The sequence below is a fragment of the Chiloscyllium plagiosum genome, unplaced genomic scaffold, assembly GCF_037043375.1.
Source record: "Chiloscyllium plagiosum isolate Xiang-an unplaced genomic scaffold, Cpla_swu_hap1 HiC_scaffold_2, whole genome shotgun sequence".
NCBI lineage: Eukaryota > Metazoa > Chordata > Chondrichthyes > Orectolobiformes > Hemiscylliidae > Chiloscyllium > Chiloscyllium plagiosum.
Window position 1 is genome coordinate 31,640,346 of NW_028270140.1, and position 25,199 is coordinate 31,665,544.

At 40.9% G+C, this 25,199-nt stretch overlaps 1 protein-coding gene across 3 annotated transcripts in view; it reads left to right on the forward strand.

Annotated features, from left to right (window-relative positions):
- Positions 1–25,199, forward strand: part of tjp2a (tight junction protein 2a (zona occludens 2)) — a 141,603-nt gene that overhangs the window by 28,099 nt on the left and 88,305 nt on the right. Inside the window, exon 1 of one of the 3 annotated variants that reach the window (XM_087995710.1) lies at positions 18,969–19,067. The exons of the other annotated variants lie outside the window; for them this stretch is intronic. The gene's annotated coding sequence lies outside the window, so the exon portion shown is untranslated. Of the gene's footprint in view, positions 1–18,968; positions 19,068–25,199 lie in introns of those variants that run through there. 3 annotated transcript variants of the gene reach the window in all.

The window sequence follows — 25,199 nt, forward strand, 5'->3', positions numbered from 1 at the left end:
TTGATAGTTTTACTCTTTCAATTTGTATATCAACTCTCCAACTTTAGCTTAAACTCTAGGCGTCTTTCGACCTCGACATTATAATTGTGGCTTGTACCTTTTCTCAATCAATTTCTTACCCACACTACAATACCCACTGACTTGAAGTTGTGTGTCAGCCGTTTTTATGCAGAACTTTAGCAAAAGCTTTCTGGAAGTTTGGGTTCATTATGTCATAGAGCAGCCTATTGTGAACCTTCTGACAAAAGGTCAAGGGTGACTGCTGGCAGCACTGTGTTGATTGCAGTTGATTATTTAACTTGCACAGGTAATCTTCACATTTTCATTGTTCCTATTACTTTTCCAGTTTTGTTGATGCAAAATTAATGGATCACTAGTTACCCAAATTGGCTGTACTACTTGTGTCTGTTTCAAACCAGTTTCCTTTTTTCATCACCAGCTTCACAATGACTGCTTCATTCTTGTTTCAAGCCCTTCCACAGCCTTGCCCCTCTCGATCTCCCATCTCCATAACCTTCTGCAGCTCCACAACCCATCAACATACAATATCTGGGCTCTTGTATTTCCCCAGTGTTTAATCATTGCCCTGTCAGCAGTCATGCTACCATTGCCTTAATCTCTGTGTGTGTCGGGGCATTTTCTAAAACCTATCTTTTTGACCTTACTTTTAGATTTCTTGTGCTCGTAACTCCTTATGTGGCATTTGATTTGATAAATAATTTAGTGAAATGCTTTACATTAAAGGAGTTTGAAATACAAATTGTTATTCTTTGGTTGAATACTTTTTGAGAAGTAACTATGTCATGCAGGTCCATTATTTCCAACTTCTCTTTTGGCTCAAAGCTTGCATATTTGAGGGATATCCTCTTTTCACTTAACCAAAGTATTGTTTCAAATGCTGGAATATTTCTTTGTAATATTGGTGTCTCGTTTTGGGGAGATGGTGCAGTGGTAGTGTTACTAGGCGAGTAACCCGGAGACCCAGTCTAATGTTCTCGGACCGTTGGTTCAAATGTTACCAAAGCAGCTTGTGGGACTTAATTCCTGATTTATTAATTTGATTTGAAAGCTAGCTCTAGCGAAGGTGCAATGAGGCTCTCTGTTTTTGTAAAAACCATCTGTTTCACTTGTAAACTTCAAGGAAGGAAAATCTGTTATCTTTACATGGTCCGACCGCATGTGACTTCAAACCTAGTAATGCGGATGACTCTTGACTACCTGCTGAAATGGCCTAGCAAGTCACTCAATTTAAGGGAACTTGGTGAGGGGTAAGAAATACTGTTCCTGTCAGAAGTGCCCACATCCCATTTAAGGAATAGGTTAGCTTGGGAAAGAAATCTGCTGTCATTAAATATGTTTAAAATTGTTGTATTTTTGCATTAGTTTTCTTAAGATTGCTTCCTAGAAGTTTTGAATAACTTTCTTTCTTGGCTTGTTTCAAAATGTAACCATGTTTGTTTAGTCCCTATTGTACGTGAGCTCTACCAGCTCAGCGAGCAAACTTACAAACGATCCACAACCTGAGCTACAAATCTTCTCCAAAATTTCAAACACCACAATGGACGCAATACACTCAAACTAGCTGGAAGATGGGAAACCAACTCCATCCAACGGAGCACTACCGGCCAACAACTGTACTTCCTACACAAATGCCACTATGGCCGCAGGATGCTATGAGAAATGATAAATAATGCCCACAATCGATTTCACAAATGCGAATGAGAAATTTTGTGTCAAGAAGCTCTGTAAACTAACGTGACTGACCGTGAATGGACAAGTTCGCTAGAATGAGCCATCAACACAATCCAAAGATGTGCTGATCAGGTGAATTGACCTCGCTAAATTGCCAATAGTGTTAGGTGCATTAGTCAGGGGTAAACATAGGGTAGGGAAATGGGTCTGGGTGGGGTTACTCTCTGGAGTGTCGGTGTGGACTTGTTGAGCCGAAGGGCATGTTTCCATACTGTAGGGAATCTAATCTAATCTAAACACTAAACAACAGCAGATCAAGACACAGAAAAGATTAGCCCTCCAAGAAAATCTGGCCAAGCTTATGCACAGCAATAACACGGACAATTCAGAGACTTGGATAAAGAACCTGTCGGACCGACCGCACTCCGACACGGAAAAAGCCATCCTAGTACGCGGGATGAGCTTCAACTACAGGGACGTGGACAAAAAGACTTCCTAGCAGCACTGGAATCCACCCTGAAAGACAACAGACTTGTGGAAGAAATCCAGCAGGCTATCAGACAGACTGTAGGACAAACACTAAACAGAAAGAAAGAAGGGAACACCCTCAACACACTGGAAAGGACAGCTCTGGAAGGACTCCAAAACACACACACATCATAATTCTACTGGCAGACAAAGGGTGCATGACCATCATCCTGAACAGAACACAGTACAGAGAGAAAGCAAACATGCTATTCTCAGATACCAGTACCTACCAATAGGTGGTGATGGACCAGACTCTACAGCGAAAAAACTACCAGCTCAGCGAGCAAACTTACAACCTGAGCTGCAAATCATCTTCTCCAAAATCTCTCAATGATTATATTGGGTAACGCTTGAGGCACCTCTCAACATTCACTGTTTCAGACCCTTACTTCCTCATATAACATTACTTGGCCCTTAATCACGTTGCATGTGCCAGTTTGCTGTGTAGAGATGGGCTGTTGTGTTTCCGAAATAGCAAGAATTGCATTTCACTCAGAACTTACTTTACAATGTCTTCTAATCATGAAATCAAAGTTTCTGTTTTGCACAAGTGCAGTTTAGAGCTCCCCTTATGGGATTTCTGATCCGATTAGAGGCATCATGGGTAAAGTTGGTGTTTGCCTCTTTTTGTTCCTAATCAGGCTTGAACTGAATAGCTTGCAGGGCTGTTTCAGAGGGAAGTTGAGAATCAAACACATTGTGGTCTGGAGTCCCACGTAGGCCAGATCAGGTTAAAAACAGACTTTGTTCCCTGAGGGAAATCAGTAAATCAGTTTTCATAAAATCCCTACAGTGTGGAGACAGGCATTTTGGCCCAACAAGTCTACACCCACCCTCCAAAGAGGATCCCACCCTATTACTTTACATTTCCCTGCCTAATGCATCAAGCCTACACTTCCCTGAACACTGGGAAATTTAGCATGGCCAATTCACCTAATTTGCGCATCTTTGGACTGAAAGGAAATCCACATAGACAATCACCTGAGGCTGGAATCGAACCCAGGTCCTTGGCACTATGAGACAGCAGTGCTAACCACTGAGCCACTTTGTCCTTTAAACAACAATTGATGACAGTGGTCTTGTCACCATTACTGAGACTAGCTTAGAATTGAAGATTTTATTAATGAAATTCAAATACCACCGATAGCCGTAGTGGGCTCTTAGCCAATGCCCCAGAGCATAATTGGGGCATTTGGGTTGCTAGTCCAGTTGTATTACCACTACTCTATGTCTTCCCTGGAATTATGAAGCTCAATTCATGTATTTTGAGCTCCACTGAGATTTATTTTGAGGAAACTTGAGAAGCAAAATAGTTTAATTTTCCCAGGGATGACCAGTGGAATATTCTTGCGGCTTTGTCAGGAATTTGGATCTTGTATTTTAAACTGTTGCCACATGTCAAAACATTATCAGATATTCCTGTTCTGGTATTTGAATTGCAGATGAAAATATCTCTAACATGTAACCATACAATTGCAGAATTGCTGATAGTGAGGGCAATTTGAATCTGGAGCAGGTTAACGCACCCAAAACCCTCGGATTTTAACTTTCCAAACAACGACTGGGACTGCCATAGTGTTAGAGGTTTAGATAGAGAGGAATTTCTTAAGTGTGTACAAGACAATTTTCTGATTCAGTATGTGGATGTACCTACTAGAGAAGGTGCAAAACTTGACCTACTCTTGGGAAATAAGGCAGGGCAGGTGACTGAGGTGTCAGTGGGGACTTTGGGACCAGCGAACATAATTCTATTAGATTTAAAATAATGATGGAAAAGGATAGACCAAATCTAAAAATTGAAGTTCTAAATTGGAGAAAGGCCAATTTTGACGGTATTAGGCAAGAACTTTCAAAAGTTGATTGGAGGCAGATGTTCGCAGGTAAAGGGACGGCTGGAAAATGGGAAGCCTTCAGAAATGAGATAGCAAGAATCCAGAGAAAGTATATTCCTGTCAGGGTGAAAGGGAAGGCTGGTAAGTATAGGGAATGCTGGATGACAAAAGAAATTGAAGGTTTGGTTAAGAAAAAAGAAGGAAGCATATGTCAGGTACAGACAGGATAGATCAAGTGAATCCTTAGCGTATAAAGAAAGTAGGAGTATACTTAAGAGGGAAATCAGGAGGGCAAAATGGGGGAATGAGATAGCTTTGGCAAATAGAATTAAGGAGAATCCAAACGGGTTTTACAAATATGTTAAGGACAAAAGGGTAACTAGGGAGAGAATACAGCCCCTCAAAGATCAGCAAGGCAGCCTTTGTGTGGAGCCACAGAAAATGGGGGAGATACTAAATGAATACTTTGCATCAGTATTTACTGTGGAAAAGGATATGGAAGAGAGAGACTGTAGGGAAATAGATGGTGACATCTTGCAAAATGTCCAGATTACAGAGGAGGAAGTGCTGGATGTTTTGAAATGATTAAAAGTGGATAAATCCCCAGGACCTGATCAGGTGTACCTGAGAACTCTGTGGGAAGCTAGAGAAGTGATTGCTGGGTCTCTTGCTGAGATATTTGTATCATCGATAGTCACAGGTGAGGTGCTGGAAGACTGGAGGTTGGCAAACGTGGTGCCACTGTTTAAGAAGGGCGGTAAGGACAAGCCAGGGAACTATAGACCAGTGAGCCTGACCTCTGTGGTGGGCAAGTTGTTGGAGGGAATCCTGAGGGACAGGATGAACATGTATTTGGAAAAGCAAGGACTGATTCGGGATAGTCAACATGGCTTTGTGCATGGGAAATCATGTCTCACAAACTTGTTTGAGTTTTTTGAAGAAGTAACAAAGAAGATTGAGGGCAGAGCAGTAGATGTGATCTATATGGACTTCAGTAAGGCGTTCCATAAGGTTCCCCATTAGCAAGGTTAGATCTCACTGAATACAGGGAGAACTAGTCATTTGGAGACAGAACTGGCTCAAAGGTAGAAATCAGGGTGGTGGTGGAGGGTTGTTTTTCAGACTGGAGGCCTGTGACCAGTGGAGTGCCACAAGGATCGGTGCTGGGCCCTCTACTTTTTGCCATTTACATAAATGATTTGGATGCAAGCATAAGAGGTACAGTTAGTAAGTTTGCAGATGACACCAAAATTGGAGGTGTAGTGGACAGCGAAGAGGGTTACCTCCAATTACAACAGGATCTTGACCAGATGGGCCGATGGGCTGAGAAGTGGCAGATGGAGTTTAATTCTAATAAATGCGAGGCGCTGCATTTTGGGAAAGCAAATCTTAGCAGGACTTATACACTTAATGGTAAGGTCCTAGGGAGTGTTGCTGAACAAAGAGACCTTGGAGTGCAGGTTCATAGCTCCTTGAAAGTGGAGTCGCAGGTAGATAGGATAGTGAAAAAGGCGTTTGGTATGCTTTCCTTTATTGGTCAGAGAATTGAGTGCAGGAGTTGAGAGATCATGTTGAGGGCTGTACAGGACATTGGTTAGGCCACTGTTGGAATATTGCGTGCAATTCTGATCTCCTTCTTGTCGGAAAGATGTTGTGAAACTTGAAAGGGTTCAGAAAAGATTTACAAGGATGTTGCCAGTGTTGGAGGATCTGAGCTACAGGGAGAGGCTGAACAGGCTGGGGCTGTTTTCCCTGGAGCGCGGAGGCTGAGGGGTGACCTTATAGAGGTTAACAAAATTATGAGGCATAGATAGGATAAATAGGCAAAGTCTTTTCCCAGGGGTCAGGGAGTCCAGAACTAGAGGGCATAAGTTTAGGGTGAGAGGGGAAAGATATAAAAGAAGACAGAAGGGGCAACTTTTTCACACAGGGTTGTACGTGTATGGAACAAGCTGCTAGAGGAAGTGGTGGAGGCTGGTACAATTGCAATATTTAAGAGGCATTTGGATGGGTATATGAATAGGAAGAGTTTGGAGGGATATGGGCCGGGTGCTGGCAGGTGGGACTAGATTGGGTTTGGATATCTGGTTGGCATGGACGGTTTGGACCGAAGTTTCTGTTTCCATGTTGTACATCTCTGACTATAAATCCCTCCTGGATTCATTACATATTTGTAATGCAGAACTTTTCAGGTCACCCCTTCACACAAAATATCAAAATCAGCAACAAATCAGTCTGTTTCTGGAACATTCAATGTAGCAACTTTAAAAGTCATTTTTCTTGCAAGACTATTTGATTATCACTCCTACAAAATATTTTTGGGACATTTTTTGCTTCTACATAAACCCTCTACTGTTGCTGAATTCTGCAAGACCTGTTTGGTGTCTGTCTGTCCTTCATGCCTGCTAATCCTGTTGTACGTCTCAGCAAATGTTGATGCTGGTAGAAGGAGCAAGAATGAGAGGGAACAGATCGGGGAAATTGGCAAAAAAAAAAAAATGGTGACATGAGGGAATATTTTTTTGTGAGACAGCAAGTGGTTGGGAATTGAATTGCTGCCTGAGATTGTGGCAAATTCAGTTGAGGCTTTAAAGAGAGGGAATTGGATTGCTATGTGAAAAGGAAGAACGTGTAGGGTTACAGGCAAGAGGTGGGGGGAATGGCACAAGGCTGAGAGCCAGCACGATATGACTGGCTGAATGGTCTCTTCCTTTGTGCTGTAAACAATTGATCTATTTTTGTTTCTAAATGTGTCTATAATGCAGCACTGGAAGGCATTTGACTCATCGAGTCAGTGCCTTTTTGTTTATTGAAGAATAATTCAGTCACAATCCTTGGCTCTCTTATCTCTCTATATCCTTGTGTTTTTGTTCCTCAAATATCCATCTTGCTATGTTGTCTATATCTACCAGTCTTGGGTGCTACAATCCAAATATAGACAACTTGTGTATATTTTAAAAACTATTTCCTCTTGTATTATTGGTTTGTTCTCCAAGTCTGTGCTGCTGTTTACCAACTGCTCAACCATTGCGAACATTTTACTGATCAGAATTCTTTGTCTTGAACACAAGCAATAACATTGGAAGTGTCCAACAGAATTTCCACCGCCCCCCCCCCCAAAAAAAAAGTCAGAGGAACGACAGAGAAGGTATGTAAGCAAATTTCAGAAGTGTAAAACTAATAGGGTAGTAATAGTTGGGGAGATATTTAAATTTCCCCAACACTTAACTTGGTGGGGGGGAAGGAAGGCTTTTAATATCAGATATGATTTGGCCAAACTGGACTGGGGTAGTTTACTTTCAGGTAAGTCTCTGACACAGCAGTACGACTCATTCAAGAAGGAAGTGGGGAGTACAGGGCCAGCATCTTCCAATGAAGATAAAAGGTGGCATCAATAATCCTGTGAGCCCTGGATATCTAAGGGTTGGGTAAAAAGGAAAAAAAATTGAGATTGAGGGACTTACTAACAGCTCGAAACAACAGAAGGCCTCAAGGAATATAGAATGTGCAAGGAAAGTAAAAGAGTGAAAAGAAGGCGTGATAGAATAATGGCAGGTAAACTAAAGGAAAATCTGAAATTGTTTCATCGGTACACTTAAGAGAAAAAAGATATTTAGACTTTGATTGGTTAGGGCCCATTAAGGGCCACAGTGGAATTTGTGCGAGGAGCTGGAGGACATAGAGTTCTAAATGAATGCATTGTGTTGGTGCTCACTGGTGAGAGGGACTGTGTGGGTATAGGAATCGTGGAGAAAGACTGTGATATAGGAATGAAATTAGCTCATCAGAGAATGTTCTCAATGGTCTGACAGGCTTATAAGTAGACAAATCTCCGCCATCAGTTGAAACGTATCCCAAGTTGTTGAGTGAGTGAAGAGAGGAAATAGCAGGGGCAGCGGCATTCATTTTCATTTCGTTTCTGGCCACACAAGAGGTGCCAGAGAACTGGAGGACAGGAGATGGGATCCTATTATTAAAGAAGGGAGCAAGGGATAAACTAGTAAACTATAGACCAGTCAGTTTAAACTCAGTGGCAGGGAAACTATTGGAAATAACTGAGGGACAGAATTAATCTGCACTTCGAGGGGCAGGGATTAATCCAGAACAGTCAGCATGGTTTTGTTAACAGGAGGCTATGTCTAATCAACTTGATTTGAATTTTTTGAAGAGGTGACCAGGTGTGTAGATGCTTTTGATTAATCTATTTGAACTTCAGCAAGGCTGTTGATGAGGTTCTGCATGGGAAACTGATCATTTAAAGGTAAAAATCCAATGGAGTTCAAGGAAATTTTGTCAAATTGAATCCAGGATTGGCTGAGTGGGAGGAAGCAGAGGCGATGGTTGAGGATTGTTTTTGTGACTACAAGTCTGTGTATCCAGTGGGGTTCCACAGGGATCGGAGTGGAGATCCTAGCTGTTTGTGGTGCATATATTCCTGATTTGAACTTTAATGTAGGAGGGTTGATCAGTAAGTTTTTTGTGGATGAAAATTGGTGGTAAACAATGAAGAGGGTAATCTTGGATTACAGGAGGATATAGATGGGCTGATCAGTGGCAAATGGAATTCAATTCAGATAATTGTGAGGTGATGTACTTGGGCAAAGCAAAGAAGACACTATGCACAATAGACCCCAGGAAGCACCGAGGATTAAAGAGCTTGGTGTGCATGTTTACCAGTCACTAAGGTAGCAGGATAGATTGATGAAGTGGTTAAGGAAAATAGAATGCATTCCTTTATTAGCTGAGGCAGGATGTTTCAAGAGTAATGAGGTTACGCTGGAACTGTACATTGTTTAGGCCACAGCTAGAGTACTGTATGCAGTTCTGGAATTCACAGGGATGTGTTTACACTGGAGAGAAGCAGAGAAGATTTACCAGGATGTTGCCTGTGCTGGAGAATTTTAGTTATGAAGAGAAATTGGAGTTAGACCATGGATATTTTTGTAGGAGTAGGGGAAGCAGAGGAGGGAATTATTGAGATGGATAAAATTGAGGGTAGACAGAAAGGAATATTTTTCCCTTGGTGGAGGGATCAGTGACCAGGAGCCATAGATTTAAGGTAAGGGACAGGGGACTTCGGGAAATGTGACGGGGGGGGAAAATCCCTTTCACGCAGGTGGTGGTGGGAATCTGGAATCACTTGCCTGCTGGGGCAGTAGAGACAGAGACCCTCAAAATTTCTAAGTTTTTTGACTTTTACTTGTGATGTTGGTATATAAGGCTATATACCAATTGCTGAAAATGAGATTGGAATAGTTAGGTGCTGGTTGTTTGGCTGGCGCCAACATAATTTTTCTGCAGAACTCTGACTTACCCAATTTCCTGCTGGCTTTCTCCACTCAAAGAACAATCCTAGATTCTCCAGGCAGTCCCCATTTTTTTTTGGAATAATTTTAGCACATCTCTTTTATCCTCGCCAAAGTCCTCCCAAGAGTGTCGTACAGAAATTAAATGCAAAGGATTAGTTTCGTGTGGCTCAATTTTCAATGCACAAGCATCTTGAACAGCTACAGAAGTGACGTCAATATTTTTCATGTCGGGTGATTCAAACCATGACCTCTGTAGCTGATGGTGATAACATTCTGCAAATTCCAGTTTAGACTGCAGTGTACTCCTGTTAATCTACAAAGATTTATTTATCTGTACCCTTTTTATCTTGCAATCAGATTTGGACATTACCAAGAGTGCATTGTTTGAAAGGAACTTGTGCTTCAGTAAAATCTCCAAACTGAGAGACATAGGATGGTTTACCTTGGCAAATATCTAATCTGTGGAAACCAAATATTTACCTTTTTTAGAAAAATGTTTTAGTTTGTTCTGAAAAATTTATTTTCAAAAATTTTAGGTTTGAATATTTTCCTCCAACGTGATTGGTATTAGTTGTCCCAAGAATATTTAAATTTTCTTTTACCTTGGAGACTGAATTTATTTTCAGACTTGCTTGTTATGTTGTTCAGACCTGTTCCTGTATCTAGAATACTTATCTTTTATCTTTACTGAAATGCTTACAATCATAATGATGACAAGTTGAATTCAGGCTTGACACTGGATGATTTATCCATGCACGATCCCTCTTATTCGCGCCCCCCCCCCCAAAAAAAAATCCCCTTCGACTGGGTTTAATTTTCAGCCCAAGATCTGGGACTGGATTTGACATGGCCTTGCAGGTTGTGTGTGGGGGGGCAGGGATGTATTTTAGGAGTACGGGATATTGTGTAAACTAGGTGGGTGCCTAGCTCATTGTGATTTTGTTTTTGAAGATTTGGAATTTGGGTGAAATCTGCAGCCCACCTGCCATTATCTAAATTAAGAGTCAATGGAGCATCTTTAAAAGTTTCAGTTGACTCCCATATTACCTTGCCCATGCTATAATATAGGAGAAAGTGAGGACTGCAGATGCTGGAGATCGGAGTCAAAAAGTGCGGCACTGGAAAAGCACAGCCGGACAGGTAGCATCCGAGGAGCAGGAGAGTTGACGTTTTGAGCATAAGCTCGTCATCAGGAATTCTTGATGCAGCTGTGTTTATTATCCTTTGTAGCACGGTGGCTCAGTGGCTAGCACTGCTGCCTCACAGCACCAGGGTCTCCGGCTCGATTCTAGCCTCTGGCGACTGTCTGTGTAAAGTTTGCACATTCTCCCCGTGTCTGCGTGGGTTTACTCCGGTTTCCTCCCACAATCCAAAGATGTGCAGGTCAGGTGAATTGGCCATGGTAAATTGCCCATAGTGATAGGTGCATTATTCAGAAGGAAATGGGTCTTGGTGAATTACTCTTCGGAGGGTCGGTGTGGACTTGTTGGGCCGAAGGGCCTGTTTCCACGCTGTTGGGAATCTAATCTAAACTGGGTGTGAATATCATGGTATTTAAAAATACAACCGCCCTTTATTGCAGCTAACTATTGTATAGGAATGTTTTATTAGAGTTAGATGATATTTCCAGTAGTATCACGCTTCATGTTCCCAGGGTAAGCTGGAGCATGATACCATTATATTCCCAGGTCACATATTATGATAGTGGTAATAACATGAGCATGTCTCTAAAAGTGTTACTGACTACGTGAGAGAACACAACAAGACCGGATTTTTAAAAAAAAGTTTAGAAGCAGTGAGAAGGAAGGGTACTATCTTTTGAGAAGCCCCTCCCCGTTCCTTTCATTGTGCTTGCAGACTCTGCATTCCAAAAAAACCCATCTGTCATGGTCTGGAGCCCCCTTTCCCTCCACACCCCACATTTGCTTCACTCTGCTGACCAGTGGGGTCTCCATAGGCCTGATTGCAGTCCTGACAGCGCTCACTACAGAGCAACCCACTGGGTGGGACAGCAACAGCAAGCACTCTGAAGAGTGAGACTTCTCCTCTCTGCGATGGATGGCCAGTTCTGCCTTTAGTAATGCTAGCTGTAGCATTATCTTGGAAATTATAATGCTGGTGGACATGTACTTTTCTTCAGCATAAGTTTTATAACCAAGGTTACAAGAGTTTGTCTTGGGTTGGGGGTGGGGTTGAGAGAAGAAGAGAGGTATAGGCAAAAATAGCCCATTGTCTAACTCTGTCAATGCTAGCACTGTCAAAGGTATAGTCCTCTGCTTAAGATATTAGATTAATATCCCAGAATAATGTATTTGCTAAATGTAAACGCTACTGCATTTGATTGCAAATTTTATGAATAGAATGTGCTTTTTTTTTTAAAAAGAGGAAAATCAAGATCCCAGCAGGTATATCTGAAGGACCTGCCACTATTTCTAAGGAGAGGCGAGGCTTTCTCCCTGCTATCTTGAAGCCAGTGTTAGATCTTTACCAACATCACAAAAACCGATAATTGCATTTGATATTTTTGGGATCTTGAGTGGAAAACCTGGTTGCTATTTTCTATATTTAGTGATTTCTCCACTTTCCTGTATTTTATTAGCACTTTTTCTTCAGGATTATATTGAAGTAGTGCAAAGTGCAAACTAAATGCAAGTTGAAGATCATCCGCAAGTTTGCAGATGATATAATGTATAGTGCAAATTCTCATCATGAAAGAAAATAACTTTTTTGAAAGGTATTTCTTAACAAAAGATATGAAAAAAATAAATTAGAATAAACCAAACCATCTACTTGTAATACAAATTCAATGATTTTTCCTTTAAAAGTAAAGACTCAAAATACTACGTTTTATTTCCTTTCTAACTTTACAAAAACACTTCTGTTTAGTAACCAAAACAGCATCTTACTCGGACCTATCTAACATCTCATTAGGTTTAAGTCACTTGTAACTTTATCATTTAGGTTGGAACTGTAGATTGGTTCTTCCTGGAGTTATCACATCACATATCTGCTTGAATGTACCCTGCTTTAAGTAATCTCCTTTAGGGTTTTATCCCAACAATTCTGGTCTGGGACTATTGCCAAGTCTTCAGTCTAAGATAACCTAGTTAATTAGTCATTCTTCCATTGTCAGGAGCACAGCTCTATGCAGCTATCCAATTCCAAGGACTTCACAGGACTTCACTCAAGGTCAAAATAAACTGACTAAGCTGGTGCTTGTTTATCTTTTTTTTAGTAAAACTCTACTAATAGACACATTTCTCCCCCTAACTTTCCAACCCTCCCTCCCCTGCCTAGTCTTAACTTCAGCCTTACAATCTTGAGACCTCTGCAATCTTCCAGTTCTGCCCTCTTGAGCATCCCCAGTATTAATTATTGGACCATTAGCGAGTGTGTCTTCATCTGCTTAGTTTTAATTGCCTCTTTTTCTCCTCTTTTTTAAAGATGCCATTTTAAAACCTTTTCTCTTTGAGCGAGCTTATCACCTAATATTTCAAGATGTGACTCAGAGTAATAGAAGCACTTTGGGATGTTTTACACAGAGAAACTGATTCCTGACTTGGCCAGTGATAACCACCTGCAAAACAAAAAGTAGTTATTGTCTATTAGAAGTCATGGTCAATATGGGCTCTTGAACTACAGTACTTTGTGTCAGGCATGTGGTGGGTGGGGCCAGCAAAGAAGCATTTTCAAGGTTTTGTTGATCCTGGTGGAGAGTCCCTCAATTTTGATACATTAAGTCTCACCAATGGCTAGGAAATTTTAGCAGCTTGAGCTTTTCATATTTCTTTTTTAGAGTGATTTCTCTGCATCTGCATATCTCGTCAAGGAAAGTACCAGAAATGTTAACTGAGATTCTGTCAATCCTGCACCAGGAGTGGTGTCCTGGATATTTGTGCCAAAACCCCTAGATTAGGACTTAAGACCTCGTGATCTTTATGACTTGGGTGAGCATCTTATCCACTGAGCCACAACTGCCACCAGAACATATTCCACTGACATATTATGTACCCTTTTTTTCTTTCAAGGGCAGGGCTTTGGATTACTGTAACATTTGATTTGTTTAAAGTGTAATGCTTAATGCAAATCAGTATATTTTTGTAACAACAATATTCAGAATGTGACAGTTTGTATAGTCTTAATTAGAACCTGATAGAGCTAGATGTGATGAGTCATCTGTCTGTAATGTGCAAACGTTTTCTGATTTGCTTTTAAACTTGATTTCTAGACTTTGATGTTTATTTTTCTATTCATTATGACCCTGCAGTGAAACTTGAGCAAAGACTTGATGTTTATGTAACCAAAACGTGTACAAATTAATGTCTTTAAAACAAGTTGTTGGCACCTTTGTCTAACACTCTGTTTCAGTACTTGCTGTACGTTCAGGAGAGAAGCACTGCATTGTGCTGGGAATAAAAGCCCTAAAAAAAAAAGGCTGAATTTCTTCAATGTTTTGGTTTCCTTGAAAACCTGGCAACACTTCTGTGGAAGAATTTTTATGACCAGCCTCTACCATGTTTCTGATGGGAATAAAACTGGAAAAACAATAACAAAGGGGAGAGGCGAGTTCTATGTGGACAATGTGTTTTCTCAATCTGTATTTCCCACAGAATTCTGTGCAAAAGAATTTGTTGAAATGTGTGGCAGAGATGGAAAATTGTTTGGGTATAGCTTGGAAAAGGAAAAATAGCTTTATTGAGTATATTTCCACTTTTATTTTGGAAACGATTAAGGGAGCATAGCCAACTATACAGCAACATATAAAACTGCTTGATTTTAAACTTATATTAACTGTACTTGGATAGAAAGTATAGTTCCCTAAATAGGTGAAACGTATATGCAAGGGGTAAAAGTTTTCACTGCAATAATTTTCAAATAGGGCTTTGAGCCAAACACTACGCCATTAGACAACTCGGGAAAGAAAATTCTTCTTCATCCAGACCTTGGTGAGAGTGTGGAACTCGACTACATGGAGTGATTGAGGTGAATAGTTTTGGAGCATTTAAGGAGTAGCTGGATAAACCTATGACTGAAGAATAGAAGGATATGTTGCATGATAAAGAAAATTTGAGAGGAAATTCTTCATAGAGTCCTTTTATAGCGTGGAAGCAGGCCATTCAGTCCTTCGAATCCACACTGACCCTCTGAAAAACATCCCATTCAGGCTGCCCCCTCCCTCCACCCTATCCCTGTAAACCTGCACATCCCTTGCTAATTCACCTAGCCTGTGCATCCCTGGACGTTATGGACAATTTAGCATTGCCAATCTACATAGCCTGTACATCTTTGGACAATGGGAGGAAACCGGACCACCTGGAGGAAGCCCATGCAGACACTGGGCGAATGTGCAAACTCCACACACAGTCACCCGAGGTTGGAATCAAGAGTCCCTGGCGTTGAGGCAGCAGTGCTAACCACTGAGCCACTGTGCTGCTCTGTTCCTGTGGTGCATAAAGTCCCAACGTGGACTAGTTGAACTGAATTGCCTCTGTTTTTTATCATCCATAAGACATTATTATTTCTATACATTTGACTAAATCTCAAGAAATTGACTCTATGTAATAACTGCCATCACCCATCATTTTATGACCCTTAAGATATTCATATCCTGAGACTAAACTTTAAAGCAATCTGCCTGAGTATTCTTTTTAATTTAAGACCTTCGTGCATTGTATGACTAGAATAGGCCAATGCACACACCTCTATTGTAGATGATGCAATACTGGCATGGTCCTATCCCTTGGTCATTCATGTTTCAACAGTGCAGTGTTGGCCAGGCACAGGTTCTGGAGTCTAGGGCATTCCGGGCAGATATGAGGAAGGCCCATTTTACCAAGCTAGTGAACTTGGTGTGGGATGATTATTATTAGACCAGTCACCATTACTGCAAGTGCAAACCACTTCAGAATGGGTTGCCATGAAAGTACTGTGCCAGGTGCAACCAGGCTAATGTAGATGTAAATACAGTCTAATAATTCTTCATTGCACACTGTTAAGTTTTCAACATCCGTGCAGTGCCCAGAATTGTTCACAATGCTTTAATTGACACATGTAGTTATAGTTTGTGCACTCTGCCATTTTCTAACTTGCATTTTTGAGAAATGATCCTGTCAACTTTCTTAGATTGTATGTGATCTCTCAAGATTCTGTTTCCACACATGGAGCTTTTACAACTACACTGTTTTAATGCATTCCAATGCTGTCTTCTGGCTGGCCTGTCCTTTAAACCCTCTGTAAACTTGAGGTTTTCTAAAACTCTGCCTTTAGCCTAACGCACCCATGTCTTTCACTAAACTGCACTGGGTCCCAGTAAGAATGTGTCTTTTTAATTTAAAAAAAATCAAGTTTCCCTTGCCTCAACCTTTCCTCACCATCTTCAGTACTACACCCTCTGAAGCATCTTTCTCTAGTTCTGGTCTCTTGCACATCCCTCATTTATTTTGCTTCATCACTGCTGACCATTTCCTCACTGCCTTTGACTTAAAAGGTTAAATTCTAGCACTATAGTTGTCCCTTTGAGGGAGAGATGTTGACCTAGTAGTAATGTCACTGGTCTAGAACTGCAGACGTCCAGATCAATGTACTGGGGGCATAGGTTTTAAATAAACAATTGCTGGTGTTGCAATTTAAAATCACATAATAAATCTAGAATGTAAAGTCAGTGTCTATTTCAAAGTTCCCATTATTAACAATGATTGTTACTATTTAAAAAAAAATCTGTTCCACTAAATGTCCATTAGTGAAGGAAATCTGCCATCTTTACTTGGCCTAGTCTGGCTGGCATGTGACTCCAAACCTGTAGCAGTGTGATTAGCTCATAATTGTCCACTGAAATGGCACAGCAAGTTACTCTGTTCACGAGTGTTAAGGATAGTCAAAAAAAAAATGGCCTTGCTAGCAATGTCCACATCCCAACATCTTTTTATTTAAGATGCTTAGAGAGAAAGATGCTTTAAGAAAGAAAGATGAACATAAGAGGTCTAGTTAGTAAGTTTGCAGATGACACCAACATTGGAGATGTAGTGGACAGTGAAGAAGGTTACCTCAGATTACAACTAGATCTTGATCAGATGGGCCAATGGGCTGAGGAGTAGCAGACTGAGTTTAATTTAGACAAATGTGAGGTGTTGCATTTTGGCAAAGCAAATCTTTGTACACTTGATGGTAAAGTCCTGGGGAGTGTGGCTGAACAAAGAGACCTTGGAGTGCAGGTTGAGAGTTCCTTGAAAATGGACTCGCAAGTAGATAAGATAGTGAGAAAGGCGTTTGATATGCCTTCCTTTATTGATCAGGAATATTGAGTATAGGAGCTGGGAGGTCATGTTGGTTAGGCCACTTTTGCGTGCATTTCTGGTCTCCTTTTGGAAAGATGTTGTGAAACCTGAAAGGGTTCAGAAAAGATTTACAAGAATGTTGCCAGGGTTGGGGAATTTGAGCGAGAGGGAGAGGCTGAACAGGTTGGGGCTATCTTACCTGGAGTGTCGGAGGCTGAGGGATAACCTTTATAGAGGTTTATGAAATCATGAGGGGCATGGATAGGATAAATAACCAACATCTTTTCCCTGGGGTTGGGGGAGTCCAGAACTAGAGGGAATAGGGCGAGAGTGGAAAGATAGGAGTCCTAAGGGGCAACCTTTTCATGCAAATGGTGGATGCGTGTATGGAATGAGCTGCCAGAGGAAGTGGTGGAGGTGCAATTGCAACATTTAAGAGGCATCTGGATGGGTATATGAATAGGAAAGATTTGGAGGGATATGGGCCGGGTGCTGGCAAATGGGTTTGGATTAGGTTGGGGATATCTGGTCGCATGGACGAGTTGGACTGAAGGGTCTGTTTCTGAGCTTTACATCTATGCTCCCTTTTAAAGTCCACTTATTTGACAGTCTTTGGTTAGCTGTCATAATACCTGTGTGAATTAGTGTCAAATAATGTTAATGGTCCTGTGAGGTGCTTTAGGATGGGAAAGGTACCAAAGAAATAAAAGTTGTTATATCACCTTTCTATAATTTGTCCTCGCAAAGGGAAATGTTCCTTGAAATCCTTATGAGCCAGTAACTAATTGATCGTTTGTGAAGTGACCAGGATCTCTCTTCTAACTGATCGGTGAGTTCTAATCCACCACCTCAATTCTTTAAAACTTACATTTGAATAATCTTTTGCATGGCTCAGTCCAGAGAACACCAGTGAAGATGGCATTATTAGTTTTGTGCAAAATTCTGTCATCATGGGCAACAGTTGCCAAAAATGCAAGCCATTTCTTTAAGTTCACTGGTTGAATGTCAGTGAATTAATCCAATCCTAATAATCGGATGACTGGTTGGTTACATTTGAAAAATCATTCAATTGGATTAGTGGTTTTAATCTTGAATGATAGCCGTAATGAACCTGCCTGATTTTAAATTGGTCTCAAATACATGTTTTTAATAGGTGCTTTTTTAAAAAAAAAAGCCTTTAGGTGGAAGGGTTAACTCTGGTGCTAAAGTTTGCATTGGTGCAGCATATATAGACGGTTTTACAAATCACTTAACTGCCCAAAAAAAAGTAGGAATTTACATACGTCTAAAAATTTGCTAGATTTTTGCTGGAAGTCATTCTCGTTTTTTAAATGAAATCAGTTTTTTTTAGGGGCTTTAGATATTGGAAGAAACTATTTCTACAGCCAGAAGGCACTGCGATAAATCGAGGAAATCAATCTTTCGTTCTGCGATGAAGCGGATCTGTCAGGTTGCTCCTTGCTTTTAATAAATGTAGGCGAATGGGTATGGGTGGGTTGCTCTTTGGACGGTCGGTGTGGATTTGTTGGGCCAAAGGGCCTGTTTCCACACTGTATCTAATAACTAAATAAAAGGTTCGATGAGCAAGCGAGACCGTTTTAAGGTAACTGGCAAAACCAGTGGGATATTTAGGCCAGTTGTTGTGATCTAGAAGTGAATTCAACAGTAACAGTTCTAAAGGAAGGTGATGCATATTTAAAAAGCAAATAAATTGCTGGGCCAAGAGAGAACATCTTGCTACTTTGCTCCAATAGGATAGTTCTTTCAAAGCACTGGTATAAGCAAGGCTCTCTCTCTCTCTGTTGGCCCTGCTGAAATGGCTTTCTCTGGTGCTTTGCAAGCTTGCTTTAGTGTACAATTTGTGTCAAGGTTATTAACACCAAGAATAATACTCAATTGTTGAAAGATTAATGGTCTTTTCAGACGAAACAATTTTGGCAGAAACGTCACACTTATGTAAACTATACCCACAGTACTTCCACTTTGTTGACCTACAGTGTAAGTATACGTGCTACAAAGATTTAGCACGTTCCTGGAGCATTTTAATTGTCAGGTTATCAACTCTGGATGCTGTCCTGGAAGTTTAATCCCTTAGTCTTCCACCTGACTGTTGCATCCAGTCGAATAGCATTTTTTCCATCTACTATACTCTTTACAAAATGAGTTAACAATTTGCAAACATGTTCAGTAAATATATGTAAGGCTTATTTTTCAGGGAGGAGGGGTTGTTGAAGTTTAAACATATTTTGCTGTTTGGGTGTAGCTTCCAGCAGTATCCAGGACAATCCTGGAGGGTTGGCAGCTCCTCTCTTTCTCTTCAGTTTGAACAAGATCAACAGTGAACCGAACTCGGATCTAAGTCAACGAGGATTGAGTCTCTCTCTCTCTCTCATGATTAAGTCAAACTTTCCAGTGAATCTTCTCCCAAAAAAGTGAGTTTGAAACAAACTTTATTTTCAGAAAATCTATCGGTTCTCTTCGATTGAAAGGTCAGAAATGTTCAGTCGGGCGGGCGGATATGGTTTTACAGTTAATACATTCGTTCTCAGGGCGATGAAAGCGGTGGCGACGTTTTATTTCTCTTTTTAACCTGAATTGAATCTTCAGATGCTGGATTAAGGAGATTATCTGTCTGTCTTTTTTTTGGGGGGGGGGGGCTCTCAGTTTGTCCCTGGGTGCTGGGGACTGAGTTGAGTCAAGGTGTGGATTCAGTAGAGGGGGGAAGCCAAGGTATTGCTGACTGCCACTAACAACAAAGGCAGCAGTGAAAAAGGCAAACTCTTATCAAATGTTTCTCTTTTTGTTTATTATTAAAATAAGTTACCTGAGGTGAACCCTGTTTCAAATTTTAAGGGAAAGTTTTGCACACAAGAATTTTTTAAACATCAAAACTTGCTTATTTTTTTATACAAGTTTTGAAAAGTTGGAGTCTCCAGGTGTTGAGGAGAAAGCCCTAGATGTCTCCTTCATGTTTCCTGTAGTTTTTTTTGAACCCTGTCTGTTCTGATCTATTTAAGATGGCTGTCAGGTTCCAGGACCAGGTAAGTGTTCTGCTGGAGTAATAATACTTTTTTCAAAACTCTACTTTGATGAAGACTTTAGACTTTTTAAAGTATGTTTAATCTCCAGTTTCAGTTTTGATAAGGAGAGTTTCTCTTCTATTTGTTAGCGTTGTACCGGTTGTACACTGCCAAATCAGAAAAGGTGTGTTCCACAGGTTAGGGTTTTAATGTTTGTTTCTCTCTCCCTGTTTGTGGTGTGTGCAAGTGAAGGCAGAAACTGAAATCTATCAGAAAGTTTAATGTGTTTTTTTTATTTAATCCATCAATGTCTTTCTAGATCAATAGTGTATAATGTGATACTAGTTTATATAAATAAGTGACTTACCTGGTGACAAGCAGTTAAGTTGTATGGTTACTTAATTCCTTTACCTTGTTGCATTCAGGCAGAAACAGTTTTATACAAAGAATTGCTATTGCTAACTTTTAAAATTTTAAATATTCATGAAAAATAGTTACTATGAAAGTGGCTGACTGAGTAACATGCTGTCTGTTTCCTCAGGCGATTGTGGATTCAGAGGCTTTATAAGATTGGAGAATACAGGAGAAAGCCATTTAGCATATTGTGCTTGTGCAGACTTTTTTTACTTTGAGTGGACTGCTCAGTTAATTGCTGAAAATGTGTTGCTGGAAAAGCGCAGCAGGTCAGGCAGCATCCAGGGAACAGGAGAATCGACGTTTCGGGCATAAGCCCTTCTTCCCTGAAACGTCGATTCTCCTGTTCCCTGGATGCTGCCTGACCTGCTGCGCTTTTCCAGCAACACATTTTCAGCTCTGATCTCCAGCATCTGCAGACCTCACTTTCTCCTGCTCAGTTAATTCCCACCCTTGTATTCCAACATGCTTTCTTGAACATCTACATTGAGCTACCACTCTCGCAGAGCAGTGCTGAAGGAGTGCTGCGCTGTGGCAGTTGCTGTCTCTTGGATGAGACTCTATAAACTGTGGGCTTGTCTGCCTATTTGGATTGTTGTAAAATGATCCACAATTTTTATTTCAAAGAGCTTGGGCGTATTATCCTCAGTGACTTGGCAAATATTCATTCCTCCTAAAATGAATGAACTCTATTTATTTAATTATGGATTGTGGGATCTTGCTGCACTCAATTGGTTGCAAATTTCCCTAGATTACAATCGTAGCTACACTTCAAACAGTACTCCATTTGGCTGTCAAGAGGTCCTGGGTCATTCTGAGATTGTGAAAGATGCTGTATGTGGTGCATATCTGTCTCTACCATTCCTGTTAAACAGCAGTATAATGAATAGGAACGTTACTAGATTGCTAGTATTACTGAAGGAAAACTTAATCCTGAAACAGCATTCTGTACTGGTTCTTTGTGAAGTTGTAAAATTTAAAATGAGCAAATTCAATATATTTACTTGAGTATGACCAATATATCCTTTTCAATAATATTGTGACGTTAAGATAAAAACATTGTCTTCTATAAACCGCCCCTGCAAAGGAAAATGATTACTGAAACAATAAAGGAGACGTTTAACTGAGAATTGAAAGCTTGTTTTAAGATTCTGGGGTAATCCTTTTATTTGAGGAGGATGGAGTTTTGAGCTTTTGGGAGGGAAATTTATGTCGTTGAAAGTTTTAGTGGAACTGTGATCTGAATGCCATGGTAAGGTGGTGAGTATCTGGACCCAAACAAACCATCTTCTCTTTTTTTTTAACCAATGAAATGCAAAGATTCAAAAAGCAATTGAGGAAGTGTTTTCCAGCAGAAGGAAATCTGCTGAACTGCAGTCAATTCAGGAACAGAAGACAAATAATGAGGGGAGAGAGATGGCACAATGTGATAGAATTTTTAAAAAAAATTAAAATTCTAAAAAATTTGCTACTTGTAGAGGTGTGAAACTTGAAAGGGTTCAGAAAAGATTTACAAGGATGTTGCCAGGGTTGAAGGATAGGGTGAGGGGAAAGATATAAAAGAGACCTAAGGGGCAACTTTTTAACATCAGAGGTTTGTACGTGTATGGAATGAGCTGCCAGAGGAAGTGGTGGAGGCTGGTACAGTTGCAAGATTTAAAAGGGATTTGGATGGGTATACGAATAGGAAAGGTTTAGAGGGATATGGGCAGGGTGCAGGCAGGTGAGACTAGATTGGGTTGGGATATCTGGTTAGCATGGACGGATTGGACCGAAGGTTCTGTTTCCACGCTGTACATATGACTCTGACTCTGAGAGCATTCAACATCCCCTCCCCTGCCGCCCCTGTTTCTGGCTGAACAGCATTGCAGAAAAAACAAATTGCTTCATTTTAATGATCTTTACACTGTTAAGTAACAACAGGCCCAGAGAACTGAGGACTGCCAGAGGTTGACAGCACAGTCATACAAATCATCAAGAAACTTGCAGCAACTTCCTAATTTTTCCATAGATTAGTGGGAAGTGGACATTGCTGGCTAGGCTGGCATTTAATGCCCATCACTAATTGCTCTTGAACATGCTGCATCCTGGAGCCACTGCAGTTCATACACCATAGGAAGACCAACAATGCTATTAGGGAGGGAGTTTTAGTACTTTGATTCATAGAGTGAAGGAACAGCGATATTTCCAAATCAGGATGGTGAATGTCTTGAACAGGAAATTGCATGCGGCAGTGTTCCCATGTATCTGTTCCCCTTGTACTTCTAGTTGGAAAGTGTTCTCTAAGGAGCCTTGGTGAATTTCTGCAGTGCGTTGTGTAGATAGTACACACTGCTGTTACTGAGTACCGCTGGTAGATTGGGTGCCAATCAAGCAGGCTGCTTTGTCCTGGATACTGTCGAGCTTCATGAGGATTGTTGGAGCTGCACCCTTTAGACAAGTGGGGAATATTCAGTCACACTCTTGAATTGTACCTTGTAGATGGTGGACAGGCTCTGGGGAGTCAGGCGTGAGATATTCCCTGCAAGATTGTTGTAGCGTAATATCAATATGGTTAGTCCAGTTCAATTTCAGATCCATGATAAACCCAGGACGTTGTGAATAGGGATATTCAGTGATAGTAATGTTGTTAAATGTCAAAGGGTGATGGCTATATTTCTGGCACAATTACTACTTGCCACCTCTCAGCCCAAACCTGGCTATTGTCCAGGTTTCACTGCATTGAGACATGGACTACATCAGTATCTGAGAAGTCACGACTGATGCTAAACATTGTGCAATCATCAGCAAACATCCTCATTTCTGCCCTTTTGTAATGGAAAGGAGGTTATTAATGAAACAACTGAAGATGATTGAGCCTAGGACTGAAACATCTTATCCTCCTAACAAATTGTTGGGATAACTTAAGATGGTGAAAGTACTTAAAATCTCCATTACTGTAGCAGCAAAATCTGAGTTTAATAATTTTAAATTAATTGTTTTGATGTTGATGTATAGATGAGTAAATGTCACTGTTCTATTTTGGGACTCCTATATCCTACTGCACCCTCTTATGAAACCACAGAACATAGTTGTGAAAGCTTCCACTAGAAGGCAGCGTCCATACTGGATGTTGTGTCAATAAAGGAATGTACAGAAAAACGTTGGCAGATGATGACATGTTTAATGCGCTGATCTTGCATTGCTGGTATCTCATGTCCGGACTTGTGCTGAATTGCTATATCAGCAGCAACATAATGAAGTGGTTTAATAAGAGACGTGGAGAAGGTATTTCCACTATTGGCCAACCCAAGCTCTGTTAGTCACTAATAAATCTTATCTGGAATTTGGGAGAAACTTCGTTACCTTGAAGGTGGGAGGAATGTAGAAATTACTATCATGTGGAATAGTTGAAGCAAATTGCAGAGAGGCACTTCAGGGAAAACTAAATCCACATGAGGGAGAAGCACTTGCTGACAGTGGGGGAAGGCTCATGTGGATTATAAACGCCAGTATGGACCAGTTGGGCAAAATGGCCTGTTTCTGTACTATGCATTCTAGGTATCAAAATAATTACTAGTGTCTAATATTAGTGTCAAGGTGTTTTCATGTAAATTTTAAACCAATAAATTGTATTGTGTATTAACAACCTTGCCAAAAGAACTGTGGGCATTAAGTTTGATGTGATACAAAAAGATACAAGGATAGGTAATGTTGAGGAGGTGGGAGGCTGAAGGAGGTCTTGGACAGGCACGAGAGTGGGCAAAAAAGTGGCAAATGGAATACGACATGGAAAAGTGTGAGGTTATGCACTTTGGGAAAAATACAAGTCCGACTGTTTTCTAAATGGGGGAAAGGCTTTGCAAATCTGAAGCACAGAAACTTGGGCGTTCTAGTTCAGCAATCTCTTAAGGTTCAGTTGGCAGTTTGGAATGAAAATGCAACGTTAGCATTCATTTAGAGAGGTATGTGAATAAGAGAGCAGAGATGTACTGCTGAGCCTATCTAAGGCTCTGGTCAGCCCACATTCTGGATACTGAGAGCAGTTTTGTATCCCTTTTATCTGAGGAAGGTCGAGAGGATGAGTAGAAAGTAGCTATTTATTTGTCATTTCTACCATATATAAATGATTCGGTAAAAACAAGACAATGTGTTCCTCCAGGACCGAGGGTGCTACACTGACAGCACAAACTACATATACTTGCATGGCATAAAGTACATAAAAAAATGCGAAACACGCAAGATACAGTGTAATAGAAGAATGATAAATAATAGACATTTTTCTAGCAGCAATGTGAAGTTGTGCAAAGAATTTCAGTTGGGAAAGAGTCCGATCATAGTGTTAAGGAGCCTGATAGCTTGGGGGAAGGAACTGGTGTACAGTCTAGCCGTGAGAGACCGCATGCTCAGGTATTCGGAAGACTCTACACACCCCTCACTCAAACTCTTCTCCATCCTGCCTTCATTCAATGAGTCAAACATTCTATTTGTTGATTCATGCATTCAATGAATCAAACATTGTACTCATTCATTCATTCACAATTCCACAACACTGTTAGCCTTTTGGATGCAGCATGTGGTGTAAGTGTCTGTAATGAGAGAGCCCGATGTTCTTCTCAGCTTTCCTCACTATCTGTTGTAGGGGCTTACAATCTGAGACCGTGCAGTTCCCAAGCCAGGCAGTGAAGCAGCAACTCAGGGTACTTCTGTGTAGAATGTGATGAGGATGGGGGCAGTGGGAGGTGAGAAGTGGGCTTTCCTCGGTTTGCGTAGGAAATAGACATGCTGCTGGGCTTTCTTTGCTGTGGTGCTGGTATTGAGGGTCCAGGTGAGATTCTCTGCCAGGTGTATGCCAAGAAATTTAGTGCTCTTCACAATCTCCATGGGGGAGCCTTTGATTTCCAGCAGAGAGTGGTCGCTCCGTGCCCTCCTGAAGTCAACAACCATATCGTTCGTCTTGTCCATGTTTAGACACTGGTTGTTGGCTGTGCCTCAGTACGTTAGCCACTGCACCGTGCTGACTCATCATTCCTGCTGATGAGACCAAAGCAATCATTTCATCAGCAAACTTGATGTGAATTGACCTATACATCACTGCATAGTTGTGTCAGCAGTGGAACAGCAGTGGACTGAGCACACAGCCTTGGGGGC